The 13,501-nt window shown below is 41.8% G+C and overlaps 1 protein-coding gene across 3 annotated transcripts in view; it reads right to left on the reverse strand.

Annotated features, from left to right (window-relative positions):
- Positions 1 to 13,501, reverse strand: part of ERC1 (ELKS/RAB6-interacting/CAST family member 1) — a 290,910-nt gene that overhangs the window by 39,992 nt on the left and 237,417 nt on the right. The window lies entirely within an intron of this gene.

Genomic DNA, 13,501 nt, shown 5'->3' on the forward strand with positions numbered 1-13,501 from the left:
GCTGAAGTTCATTCTGTACAGTTAAGATTTAATGTTTCCATTCTCAATTTGTAAAATGGTGGGGATTAAAATTCTCTATTGCAGACTATGTATTTTTGATTCTCAAGCAAAAAACCCCACTGATTTATTATGTTACTCCCGAAACAACACAGAAAGAATTCCAAACATGCAATATATTCTATCTTATAGATCATTAATTTTCATTATATATTTCTAGGTGCACAATTTTTTCCATCATTCCTCCTTCAAGTAAAGAACATATCACTGACATATGAAGTCATACAACTGTTAATCTGTAATCTACTTGGAACTTTCTATATTTTTAGTTTATGAAAGCCATTCAGTCAGCTTGTATCTCCGACTTCACCTTCTCCTTACATGGTTTTGGAATACACCTTGCTTGCACCATCTATCACCTCAGCAGTTACAGATTTTACACAAAGTAAACCCAATAGTAACACTGGTAAAATGCCTTTCAGCTTTTTGCTACTACCTTTCTACCAACTACCAATATGTGAACTGCTTTCTGTATAAGATAGTTGTTAAAGTCACAGATTTGGTAGGCTTTTCATTCAAAGAGAAACAACATTATCTAGGTGTTCCTGCTCCGGCAGGGGGATTGGACTAGATGATCTTTCGAGGTCCCTTCCAATCTCTAACATACTGTGATACTGTGATACTGTAACTACAAATAAAGCTGTTCAGTGTGTGGTGTGTTTCCTGGGGAATAACACCAATAAATGTAGGAACACATAAGCATAATGTATCAAGTTAGTACATTTTGAATGGAGATGAAGGAAAAGGAAACTTGTATCTTCTAGACAATTGTCAGTGCCAGGTAGGACAGCCCAAATGAGCAGGAATAATTTGGTACAGAAAAAGCTGCATTCAGTGAATGAAATATCACTAAGGATGGTTACACACTTATGTTGGAAAATCACAGTATTTTTACTGAGTTCAAAAAAGTAATTCAAAATCTTCTTGAATCTGAAATTCTGGTATTTATATATCTGAAATTCCTGTTTCTTCACAAAAAATACATTCCTAGGTTTATCTCATCAAGATTATTTAAATGTTTAAGTGGAATCCTGTCTGTCACCAGAACTTCAGAATTCCTTAAAGAATGTGTCTAAGTGACAAGATTTAAATGTAATTATAAGCTCACTGTATTTTCCGGTCAGCCTTCAAACATCATCAATTCAAATACCAAAAGAGTGATGCCAAACCAACCCAGCCACAAGAACCAATTGTCGGAAAGTCTCAAATACTTTACCCCTGAGGCACATCCTGCCACTGGACAACAAACAGGGAGTAGTCGTGTATGGGTCCTTCCCAATTACCCAGCAAATGGTAGAAGCTAAGCAAAAGAAGATGTACCTATAATTTTATTCCTTGCATGAACAACTGTTTGCACTCTTGAGCTCTTCTACATGGCTCTTTTTGAGCTTTTGCTCCTATCTCACAAACTCATCAGTGTACACAAAGACTGTCAGCAACTGAGGATAACTGTTCTCAATGTAAACTCTGGAGCACAGAAACACCACAGAAATAAATACTTAAATGCTTTGTTGGATGTATTCACGAAAAAGACCTGTTCTAATATTCTCTCTTTATTTAACTGAAAAACAGTGCCTCAGTGCCTGTCAGATCAGTGGTTTGCACCATGGCAGTGACAGAAAACCACTGCACAGCACAACTGCAGCATGAAGCGACAGTGACTGTATTTACATTGCGCTAATGTTCATAAATACTATTCACAAAGGGATTATTACTTCTTAGGCCCCAAATTAGATTTCTTAGTGCAGTCTTCTGGAGAAACCCAAGCTCACTCAATGTCCTAAACTCTTCAAGACCACTAATAAGCCTGGTCCTCCCAGTGCAGGCTTAACAATTTTAACTGATATCAAAACCCAGCAGATTGGTTGTTACTTAAAGAAATGGGATACAGGGTCTCTCGACTGCTAACCTAGACTTGTCCAGAAATCATAATTTTGTAGTCAGGGACAATGTTACCTAAATAACTTAGCATAGGAGTTCACAATCCTTGAATGAGAGATACTATAAATACAGCAGGAGATGCTGTCAGCAACTAGCCAATTAATTTACCTTCATTCGTGCCAAGTTTTAATGAATCAAAAAGCTGTAAAACTGTAATATGAAAATCTTAATATAATCAATAAATGAAGGAATATTTCTAATTGAATAAATCAGGCTTTTGAAAACTAAGATAAACCTTGAGAAATACTATTCCACAGAATATTTTTTTAAATGTTACACGTGTCTAGAAAGACAGGGTAGCAAATACTGTATTGTCATCTGAGTTCCAAACTACTTCTATAAATCTTAAGGCTCAATCTCTCAGGGAGGCAAAGAACCTTCCCCTTCAAGCAGACCTACATAGCTGCCATTGCAATGCCCTAAAAACTACTGGCTGAGACATGAGTGAAAGCACAAACAGAAAGCAGACGTGGCTGTTAATACCAGGGTCAACAGGCAATTCCCTTCTCTGGCACGATGAGGCCAGCGACAGCAAGGAGTTCACTTGAGCATACATTATTATTTAGTAGTACAAGAGGCAGAGGATAAAGGTAAAAGGAGGAGGGAAAGGGGAATGAGAGTATAAGTAATACCACAGGAAGATGAAATGCTGCCCCAGGAAAGACTGCTGACACTGCACTGAATGCTGTTACTGTGGTAATCGATGACTGAAAATGATGGGAAAAAAGTCTGGAGCACATGGCAGGGAGTAGGTGCTTTCTTTTAACATGCAAGGGCTTCTTGCACTGTGCCTCAGGAAGTGGTGTGCAAGGGCATGACAAAGCCTTGCTTTCTGTGCCTGCTTGGCTGCTGTCAGGGTGCTGGGGTCTGCTCCTGGCAGAGATCCCCCTGTGACAGAAACAATTACTGAGGAGCAAGGCCTGGCAAAACAAACTGTGCTGTGCTGTGATTGATAAACTGGGTGGATTGCAGGCCTTCGACAAAAGCCATCATGCTTAAGTTTGACAGCTGGCAATGCTTGATGAGAGCCAATTAGTGGATATATATTCACTTCAGCCAGAAGTTTCTTCTATTTCTAGTCCAGTAGCTTGCTGAATAGAAAGTGTACAATGATTTCCCCCACTTTTGCCTGCTTACATGTATGCCACCTATACTGTAATTACAGCTAAGAATATGCTATGAAAACTATGTATTTTGGCACCATTGTATATTAAAGCCAGTAGATTCAACTTCTGTAAAGCTGCATTTGACCCTACACATAATGGTGGTACAAGAATCTGAACAAGCAAGAGGAATTGGAGATGTGTGCATGTCTACGGGGGTATGATATAATAGGCATCACAGAAACATCGTGGGATGGCTCCTATGACTGGAGTGTTGGAGCGGAAAGTTACAGGCTCTTTAGGAAAGACAGGCCTGGCAGGCAGGGAGGGGGAGTTGCCCTTTATGTTAGGGATAGGCTGGAGAGTATGGAACTCTGTCTGGGGACAGGTGAGCAGTCCACAGAGAGTTTGTGGGTGAGGGTTAAAGGGAATATAGCTATGGGGGACATTACTGTGGGGATCTGTTACAGACCGCCTGATCAAGGAGAACCTGCGGATGAAGCACTCCATAGACAGAGAGGAAAAGCCTAACGCTCACAGGCCCTTGTTCTCATGGGTGACCTCAACCACCCTGACATCGGTTGGAAGGACGGTACGGCCCGGCACAAGCAATCCAGGAGGTTCCTCGATTGTGTAGAAGACAACTTCCTTCTGCAAGTAACAGAGAAGCCGACAAGGAGAGGTGCCGTGCTTGACCTCGTGCTCACCAACAGGGAAGGGCTCGTCGGAAATGTGATGCTCCAGGGCAGCCTTGGATGCAGCGATCATGAGATGCTCGAATTAGAGATCCTCAGGACAGTGAGAAGAGCGTGCAGCAAGCTCACTGCCCTGGACTTCAAAAGAGCAGACTTTGGCCTCTTCAGGAACCTGCTTAAGAAGGTTCCATGGGATACAGCCCTAGAGGGCAGAGGGGCCCAAGGCTGTTCAAGGATCACCTACCGCAAGCTCAGGAGTGTTGCATCCCAACCAGAAGGAAGTGCAGCAGGAGGGCCAGGAGACCTCCTTGGATGGATAAGGAGCTCCTGAGGAAAATTCAAATGAAAAAAGAGGCTTATAATAAGTGGAAACAAGGACAGGTGGCCTGGGAAGAGTACAGGGATGTTGTCCAGGAAGCTAGGGATCAGGTTAGGAAAGCTAAGGCCCAGTTAGAATTAAACTTAGCTAGAGGTATTAAAGATAACAGGAAGGGATTCTACAGGCACTCAGCAAACAAAAAACAGTCTAGGGAGAATGTAGCCCCCCTCAGGAAGCTCTCATGAGAACTAGCTACACAGGATTTGGAGAAGGCTGAGGTTCTGAATGACTTCTTTGCCTCAGACTTCACAGGCAAAGGCTCTGACCACACCACCCAAGCCTTGGAAGGCAGATGCAGGGGCTGTGAGAATGAAGACCTTGCGCCCACTGTAGGAGAGGAACTGGTTCGAGACCATCTTCAAAATCTGAACGTACACAAGTCCATGGGTCCTCATGAGATCCATCTGCGGGTTCTGAAGGAGCTGGCAAATGAGGTTGCGAAGCCACTGGCCATCATATTTGAGAAATCATGGCAGTCAGGTGAAGTTCCCAATGACTGGAAAAAGGGAAATATAACCCCCATTTTCAAGAAGGGGAAAATGGATGACCTGGGGAATTACAGACCAGTCAGTCTCACCTCTGTGCCTGGCAAAATCTTGGAGCAGATTCTCCTGGAAGGCATGCTAAGGCACATGAAAAACAACAAGGTGCTTGGTGACAGCCAGCATGGCTTCACTAAGGGGAAATCCTGCCTGGCCAATTTGGTAGCCTTCTATGATGGGGCTATGGAACTGAGGGACAGGGGTAGAGCAGCTGATGTCATCTACCTGGACATGTGTAAAGCGTTCGACACTGTCCCACATGACATCCTTGTCTCTAAATTGGAGAGACATCAATTTGATGGATGGACCACTTGGTGGATAAAGAACTGGATGGATGGCCGCACACAAGGAGTTGTGGTCAATGGCTCAATGTCCGGCTGGAGACCAGTAACGAGTGGTGTCCCTCAGGGATTGGTGTTGGGACCGGTCTTATTCAACATCTTTGTCGCTGACATGGACAGTGGGATTGAGTGCGCCCTCAGCAAGTTTGCCGATGACACCAAGCTGTGTGGTTCGGTTGATACCCTGGAGGGAAGGAATGCCATCCAGAGGGACCCTGACATGCTTGTGAGGTGGGCTGATGCCAACCTCATGAAGTTTAACCATGACAAGTGCAAGGTCCTACACCTGGGTCAGAGCAATCCCAGGCACAGCTACAGGTTGGGCAGAGAAGAGATTCAGAGCAGCCCTGCAGAGAAGGACTTGGGGGTGTTGGTCGATGAGAAAATGAACATGAGCTGGCTTCAGTGTGTGCTCGCAGCCCAGAAAGCCAACCGTATCCTGGGCTGCATCAAAAGGAGCGTGACCAGCAGGTTGAAGGAAGTGATCCTGCCCCTTTACTCTGCTCTCATGAGACCCACTTGGAGTATTGTGTGCAGTTCTGCTGTTCTCAACATAAAAAGGACATGGAACTGTTGGAACAAGTCCAGAGAAGGGCCACGAGGATGATCAGGGGACTGGAGCACCTCCTGTATGAAGACAGGCTGAGGAAGTTGGGGCTGTTGAGCCTGGAGAAGGCTGCATGGAGACCTCCTAGCAGCCTTCCAGTATCTGAAGGGGGCCTATAGGGATGCTGGGGAGGGACTCTTCATTAGAGACTGTAGTGACAGGACAAGGCGTAACACATTAAAACTTAAACAGGGGAAGTTTAGATTGGATATAAGGAGGAAATTCTTTCCTGTTAGGGTGGTGAGGCACTGGAATGGGTTGCCCAGGAAAGCTGTGAATGCTCCGTCCCTGGCAGTGTTCAAGGCCAGGAGGGCTATGAGGATGATCAGGGGATTGAGGCACCTCCTGTATGAAGACAGGCTGAGGAAGTTGGGGCTGTTCAGCCTGGAGAAGAGAAGGATGCGTGGAGATCTCATAGCAGCCTTCCAGTATCTGAAGGGGGCCTATAGGGATGCTGGAGAGGGACTCTTCATTAGGGACTGTAGTGACAGGACAAGGGGTAATGGGTTAAAACTTAAACAGGGGAAGTTTAGATTGGATGTAAGGAAGAAGTTTTTTCCTGCTAGGGTGGTGAGGCACTGGAATGGGTTGCCCAGGGAGGTTGTGAATGCTCCATCCCTGGCAGTGTTCAAGACCAGGTCGGACGAGGCCTTGGGTGATATGATTTAGCATAAGGTGTCCCTGCCCACGGCATGGGGGTTGGAACTAGATGATCTTAAGGTCCTTTCCAACCCTAACTATTCTATGATTCTATGATTTTAAAAAGATAATTTACACTGACTCAATGTCCACTTATTGCGTAAATGAGGCTGTGACAGCACTAGTTAGATAACAAGTCCATTATAAGTGACAATAGTTATAAAAATGCTTCATTATTCCTTGAAAATATCCTTGGCAAAGTGTATTACTCTTCTGCTGTTTCAAATAGTTTGATCTGGCATTCAGAGAATAACACAATTCTGTACCACCCCCTACATGCAGGAACCTCTGATATGCAAGTCCCTTTCAAACTCATCTATTTGTTCTTGACTTTCTTATCAAATAGCTTTTCTTCCGCCACTTCTGCATCTATTTCCACTCTTGCTAATGCAAGTATGTGGGTGAAGAGACCAATAAACAAAGATGGATCCAAGTACTGCGAATCTCATCACTTGTTTCAAACATTTTTACTTAATTTTCTCAGCTATACAGAAGCCAACACCACCACACATGAACAACTTTCACATATCTTCCTAGGCTTCCTAAATCTCCTTCTGCCAGTGGTTTGAGAGGTACCTCCAAGCACTAAACTTCAATGGGCACCATCAAACCGCTACGGCCTCTCAGGTGCTCTCACAGAACAATGGTAGTTTTGTCACAGAAACAGCACAACATTCAGTAATCATCTGCAGTGATTGTATCCATATCACCTGAAGAAGAATATAATTTTCTAACAGGGTAATCACTTTCATCAGATACAGTTTCAAATCAGGGCAGCTAAGGCAAAGCAATGACTAACCGCATGCCTTGCAGAATCTGTATTATTTCATCAGGCAGGGTGGTAATAAAACCTGCCAGAAGTGTGGTCATGCTGATACTGCTTGACAGCAGTAAGAGGAAAACGCCTGCCTGTCAGTCTCCTTTGACCTGTTCTACATTCTCCTGTTACAAAGAGAAAATGACTCCAACCAGTGGAACTCACTTTGGAAAAGTTAACAGCAGAGAAGTGTCAGGTGTCAGTGTGTGGGGTTTCCAGGGAAACAACTAACAGTGGAAAAATAGCATTTTTGGGGGGAGAAGCTATTATGGAATCTAAAATTCTTTCCTCTTCCTCATGATCCCATGAACCACATTTACTCGAGAAACAAATCTTTGCTGTACCTTGGCCTCATGAGGAAAGCCAGCCAAAATCTTTGCAGGGAAGAAGCACAAAGAGGCATAGAACAAAGAGCTTTGGGACTTACATGGCTAGATGAAATATATATTAAATACTGCACAAAAGCTAACTATTAAGACTACTAGTCATTGCCAAATAATTCTTCTCGATTTATGAGAATGGTAAATAACAGTCTCTCAAATTCATGCTCCCCCACAAAGGAAGGTATGATCATGATCAGGAAGTTTAACCATGCCAAGTGCAAGGTCCTACACCTGGGGTCAGAGCAATCCCAGGCACAGCTACAGGTTGGGCAGAGAAGAGATTCAGAGCAGCCCTGTGGAGAAGGACTTGGGGGTGCTGGTAGATGAGAAAATGAACATGAGTCAGCTTCAGTGTACGTTCGCAGCCCAGAAAGCCAACCGTATCCTGGGCTGCATCAAAAGGAGCGTGACCAGCAGGTCAAAGGAGGTGATCCTGCCCCTTTACTCTGCTCTCGTGAGACCTCACTTGGAGTACTGTGTACAGTTCTGCTGTCCTCAACATAAAAAGGACATGGAACTGTTGGAACAAGTCCAGAGAAGGGCCACGAGGATGATCAGGGGACTGGAGCACTTCCTGTATGAAGACAGGCTGAGGAAGTTGGGGCTGTTCAGCCTGGAGAAGAGAAGGCTGTGTGGAGACCTCCTAGCAGCCTTCCAGTATCTGAAGGGGGCCTATAGGGATGCTGGGGAGGGACTCTTCATTAGGGACTGTAGTGACAGGACAAGGGGTAACGCATTAAAACTTAAACAGGGGAAGTTTAGATTGGATATAAGGAGGAAATTCTTTCCTGTTAGGGTGGTGAGGCACTGGAATAGGTTGCCCAGGGAGGTTGTGAATGCTCCATCCCTGGCAATGTTAGAGACCGGGTTGGACGAGGCCTTGGGTGATATGGTTTAGTGTGAGATGTCCCTGCCCATGGCAGGGGGGTTGGAATTGATGATCTTAAGGTCCTTTCCAACCCTAACTATTCTATGATTCTATGATGAGGATATAGAAGTAGAAAGGAATGACAGGCGTTAAAGATTCCTCTGAATGGCAAGCAAGCTGACTATGTAAGCCATACTTTCAATAGCATGAGGTTTCTCATCTCCCTTCACGAAAATAGAAAGAAGCTCTTTTCACTAAGGTAAGTGAGCAGTGAGAGTGTATATGGCAACAAAAGGAAAGGTGAGGGACCATATGAAATAGAATTACTAAGGGACAAAAAGTAGACATTAGTGTTGTACTTTAGAATGAAAAGGAAACTGAAGACAAAGGTTGATCTTCTACTCAGTTAAAAGTGCAAGCCATCAAAAAAATAAAGCCAAAAAACTCAACGTGCTCATGCACCTTCTGTGCCAGTCTTTGCTAAAACTGTACACAGGGGCTAACAAAATTTATTTCAATACTCACAGAATATCCTTTCAGGTCAGAAAAGAACAATTGAGACGGTAGTCAAAAAAAAAAATCATGTCTTCAAATTCTCCAGCTTTGACTGTACTATACAATACTAGGAAGAGTTTATCTACTATAATGAAAGCTATTAATGTTTTTTTATGGAAATCTGTGGGAACTGGTGAGGTTTTGCAAGACTCCATCATTAAGGTTTCTCACACTCTCTCATGACATGAACAACCTCAGCTAAGGAAAGGCCTCATTTTCAGCTTTGTCCAGTTTCGTGCTCGGAGAAATAAAAAGACAAATCAAATAAAATCTAAGAAAAAACATCTGGAATGATCAGGTATCTTGAAAACAAGACACATGAAAACTGGAAGGACTGAGACTGCCCAGTTTAGAGAATAACACAGAGGAGACACCCCAGTGTAAATCAAAACATCTGTTAAAAAGTGTAGAGAAATAGTCTTTTTTTTCCCCACATCCGTAACAGATAGAAAAAGCTATAATGACCTTAGATTGCAGTGAGGTTGACATCATAATGATAAAGACAAATGAGCCATAGAAAAGACTTCCCAAGACTGAAGGTCTCCCTCATTAATAGTCTTTAAGAACTGATTACAGGTATAACTGAATAAATCAAGTGGGTTACATGGAGCTCTGTCCTGAACCCAGTACTATTCAGTATTTTCATTAACAATGTGAGGAAAACAGGTAACAAAATATCTGATGAAAATAAAAGAAAATACATATTTATGAAATATGTGGAGAAAGCTTAAGCTGGGTGGTTTAGTGAGTGTGCTAAAGTATAGGCTAAGAGCTTAATAGATTCTTGAAAGACTGAGGAACTGATCTGAAACTACTTTTATTTTGGAAAATACAGCATAATAAGAATATTACTCTTATTATTAATTACAGTACTAATCTAACCCAGAGTAACATCACTTAAAATGAAAATCTTTAATCAATAACACTGAAGCAAGCTAGTTACTCAAAATTTTTGCTACAGTGTATTATAAAAGAATCGTGAATAATTATGAAAGATTATATAATAATACAAGTGAATACAGCGATTTACAAACAATTCAATTTCATAATACTTCCAGCTCTCCCAGAAAGCACACTGATATGGTTCTGAGGCTCCTGAAAATTTCAGCACTATTACTTCATGTTTATGGCATAGTAGTGCCTAGAGACATTGGGCAAGCAATGCCCCCACTGTGCTATACACTGTAGAAAAACACTGAAAATGGCAAGCTTTGCTCCAAACATCCCCTACTAGAAAACCCCAAGTGCTTAAGAATGAAAGCCCACAGAGAGGAAACCTCAGCCTATTCGGATATGCCTTCCCTTTACAACTCAAAGCAGCAGAGTAGCGCTTCACTCTGTTACAGTAAGTATACCCTGATCGTTAAAACTTAGCTTGACAAGGCAAGGAATAAATGGCAAACAGGCCACTTTCTAACAGATGAGCAGTGGATGTTATGCCACTAAGCAGGCCAAAGCTCCTTGGGTCTCTGTCAATTCCAGTGACACACATCATGGGGGCTTCTCTATGGCGTATAATCCAAGCACGCTGGCTGGCGCTTGCCACTCTACATCTGGTCTGTATTAGACAACCTTCAGCTCCGTTCTTTTGCATCAGCCCTGGCCCCCTCTGGTGCAGCAGCCTCCCAACCACTGCTTCTCCATGAATACTCATGGAGACAAAGTACTCTGGGAAGGAAGTAAATTGGGACCACATTAGCTGGTGACCTTCGCCCTGCAATTGGACTGCCTTTCCGATGATAGAGGAAATCCCTCATACAAACTGACAACCAATATGAAACAGGCAGCTCCATTTACTGGAAAGCCTGGTCAATGCTGAGTGCCTCATTAGGAAATGGTCTCTATATTGAGGCACATTCCTGCAATTCAGAGCCTAGAAACTCTAAATTAAAACAACATTGATGCCATATCCTCTTTCCAAAATGCCTCTCTTCATCCAAACTTTAATACACATACTTAAAGAAATTAAAGAAGCAAAATATCTTTGGCAGGACTCCTTCCCTGTCTTTCGCAGTAATACCCTGCCTGTGCAAGTGACCAAGAATGTGACAGTGTTCGGAAGGGAGAAAGGAGAGTTAAAGCACAGAATAACTGCAGAGTCCTTCAGAATCTGTACAACCTTTCCTTGGTGAATCCATGTCTTCACCAATATTTTTAAATAAATAAGAATCACTTGAAATTTCAGGGCTGAAGAAACTGGATTTATTTTTTTTTAAGCAGTAAATTGAGGCTCATGGGTAGAATGGGTTTTTGTTATTGGAGAGAGTTAGTTGTATCCTTCCACACCCTAAGAAAGATAAATCAACAGTGAGTCAGTCTGCAGTGGTAGCTATTGTAGCAACTCAATGACAACCAGCACAAGCCATGAAAAGGCACAATCTGAATCCTGTCATACACACTTGGATCCGTCCACACTTGCTATTGCTGTGTAGTCAGAAAACTGCTTTCTTAAAGCATTATCTTGGTCAGAGGCCCTTTCCAGTTTGCAGTGAGATTCAGCAATCAGGAATATGGTGCCTACCACAGCATGCGTAACTCTTCACATAAACACCTCCTTCCAATATTGCTCAGCATTTCTGTTTGCATTCTATGTACATGGAAACAGGAATCTTTTAGTCAAGTGCCTGCAAGCCAACTGAAAGAGCTGCTTTCCCACCACAAAGTCTAAGAATTTCCTAGAAACGGGATGGACTGAAGTACCAAATACTTATCAGGGAGCTCAACAGCTCTGAAAAAATGTTAAAGGCAGAGGGAAGGAATTCCTGAGGTCAGGATCCCAGCTCTGAATGTGAATGGTTGAATAAACCTTTTAGGTTCCAGAACTGCTTTTTGAAGTCTTCCAGAACATCTTGATTAACTGGCATTACTTGCCTTTCTCAAACAGCTGTGTTCAATGCATCTGCAAATCTGAAAGATTTTTTGTTCACAATTTCTACTATAAATTTAGGAATTACAGTTCAACTTTTCAGAAGTTCCTGAAATGCTGCATAGTCTTGTGGTGCTGGTAAACACAGACAGACCTTTGTTCCCAAGATGTAGAAAAGGGTCCATGTAGAGAAAACAAACTGATGAATCAGCTCAGTTGTTTTGTTGGAAAATATAGGGCTGGTGACCTGTAATAACTGAGGAGGACCACAGGGGCCAAGTACAGAGGTTACTTGCAAAGCGTGTGGAAAAATGAGATTTGCTTTGACTATATCAGTAATGAAGATTCTGCAAAATCTCATAGCCTTCTCTTCTGAGCTATCTCATATTTCTGGAGCTGTCAAAGTTGGTATGATTTGAATTGATGCAGAAAAGGTATGTTTCAAAACTACTAATACTCAAGAAAAAAAAGTGATTTGGGAGCCCCTGCAACTTAAAACAGTTGGTATTATTGTCCCATAATGAGTAACTTTGAGGAGTTTTTCTTTCAACGTGTTGAAAGCTGCACACACAAAAAGATGAAAGAAGATGCATCCTTAAGGTGTAGGACTGATTTTAGGGAGGATATGTCCAAATCCCTCTTAGGCCAAAAAAATATTTCTCAGTTATGGTTTAAATATAGTTTAGACTGTTTATATATAAACATATATTCTGCCTTGGGGATTGGGAATGTACTGGAGAATACCTTGCAGCCTCATTATCTCTGATTTTATATTTATATTTACACTACTTATATATGGCTTGTATTTATACTACTCGTAGCACAGATGTGTGCAGTTACTTTCTGCTTTCTTCTTTTTCTAAGATGACTGTATTAAACAACCTTAAACATGATAAGTCTTTATAGCTGATGGCAGTTTTGGAACCAGAAACTTCAAAAGCATTTGGATATTCCAATGAATTTTTTGAAAAAGGACTAATGCTTCTTTATTTAAAAAAAAACAAAACATCAATTTCAAATTAATCTCCTGCGCAATTTTAGTTTATTTGGTAAATCAAGTACCACACAGCTATACAGAAAAGCACTTGGAATGGGCATCAAGGAAATGTCTGTGTCTTTTTAGGAATAGAATATGGTATTTTAAGACTTATTAACACTGAACAATAATGACATGACCTACAACTTAAAAAAAATCACCTAACTGAAACCTAATCATTAAAGATAACCACAATCTTAATGGATAAATCAAATATCACAATTTTTCAGCAGAAAAAAAACCACCACAAATCACTAGATTGTTCTATCTACCCACAAAGGATAATCAAAAGGAAACTGGGAAAGGTTAAGAGGCATGAAATGCTGGAATTTAAACTTAGGATAACAAGAGATGACAATAAAGTTCCAATTTCCCTTGGAATTAGTGGTAATGTACATTAACTACTACACCTACAGACAATTACATGAAGAAAATGAGTACTTTCTATTGCTGTGGCCACTTCTGAATCCTGTAGGAGATCATCTGGCTGACAAGTGAAAGTAATTACAACTGTTGCTCAACAGTAAATAATACAAGACTGTAAACTATACTTCTTGCTTGTTTTGAAGCTGGTATAATAATCATAATTGCTGTTTGTAAATTAAATTTAAA

Source organism: Pezoporus wallicus, unplaced genomic scaffold (genome assembly GCF_028554395.1).
Source record: "Pezoporus wallicus isolate ANWC-B61680 ecotype Strahan unplaced genomic scaffold, APGP_CSIRO_Pwel_v1 contig_2908, whole genome shotgun sequence".
NCBI classification, from domain to species: domain Eukaryota; kingdom Metazoa; phylum Chordata; class Aves; order Psittaciformes; family Psittacidae; genus Pezoporus; species Pezoporus wallicus.